The following is a 1353-nucleotide window of genomic DNA, read 5'->3' on the forward strand; positions in this document are numbered from 1 at the left end:
TTATTGAAGTTGTTCTAACTAAAACCACCCTGACAATTATTAAGATACTGTTGCCTATGAAATTGATCTCTCCACCCAAAATTTGGGTGATTTCTCCACCCCTAATTAAAGGCCTTTGAATATGGATCATTAGTGGGGTTTCTAGGAGCATTCCCTATGAAATTGACCTATTCGTGAGGGCATTGAGCATAATCATAAGACTCGCCCTGGGTGAAGCCACTACTCATGTCATAAGAGGCATCTTGAGGAGCATTTTGGGTATGAATAGCAAAGACTTACATTCCACTTAATTGTTGAGTATTAAGATTCATTTGTTGAGATAAGAGATTGTTCTAAGCAAGAATGGAATCTACGACATCTAGCTCCATGACTCCTTTCTTTACAGCGAACCTCTCAGAAAAATATAAGTATTGGTTATTGGCAACCATCCCAATTAACTCCATAGCTTCCTCAAGAGGTCTTTTTCATGTGAGGTGATCCTCCTATAGAGTTATCCAGAGACATTCTAGCGGTCTCAAGAGACTCCATCATAAAATATCTGCAGTTGGATCTAGTCTGAGAACTTATCAGGAGGAAACTTCCTGAGCATCAACTTATATCTCTCCCAGGCTTCATAGGAAGACTCACCCTCTCTCTAACTAAAAGTCTAGACATCCATCCTCAGCTTAGTCAGCTGCTAAGGTGGAAAGAACTTGGTCAAAAACCTATTAACCATCTTATTCCAAGTGTCCAAGCTCTCCTTGTACTGGGTTGTCAAGCCATTGTTTAGCTCGGTCTCGTACAGCAAATGGGAGTAGAAGTAGCTTATAGACATTAGGATGGACCTCATTGGTCTTCATAGTGTCACATATCTACAGGAAATTAGAAATAAACAAGTTTGGATCTTCCTGCGAGTGTCCATAAAATTGGCAGTTCTATTGTACCAGAAAAATCAACTGAAGTTTTAACTCAAAGTTGTTAGCAGCAACAGGCAGTACAACAATACTATTCCCATATAAATCGAGGCTAGGAGTAGTATAAAAGCCAAGGGTCCTCCTAGGTTGCCCATTTGCATTCAGATTAACCACATTTGCATTAATCGCATTATTGTGGTTTGGATCCATGGTGAGCTCTTCAGTTTCGTCCTTAAATTTATCTCTGATATTTTCACCAGCTTTGTAAGCCATAGCTTGTTGTAAATGCCTTCTCAAGGTCCGTTCAATCTCAGGTTCAAATTCAAGAAAAAGGTCTTTATTCCTGTTCCTGCTCATAAACAAACAGAAACAAGAAAAGATGGGAATCTCTACATTAGAGTGAAAAAAATTCCCAGTCAAGCAACCTGAGTAAAAAGAAATAATATAAAACAACTAATTA

This window comes from Arachis stenosperma, chromosome 10 (assembly GCF_014773155.1).
Source record: "Arachis stenosperma cultivar V10309 chromosome 10, arast.V10309.gnm1.PFL2, whole genome shotgun sequence".
In the NCBI taxonomy this organism is placed as follows: domain Eukaryota; kingdom Viridiplantae; phylum Streptophyta; class Magnoliopsida; order Fabales; family Fabaceae; genus Arachis; species Arachis stenosperma.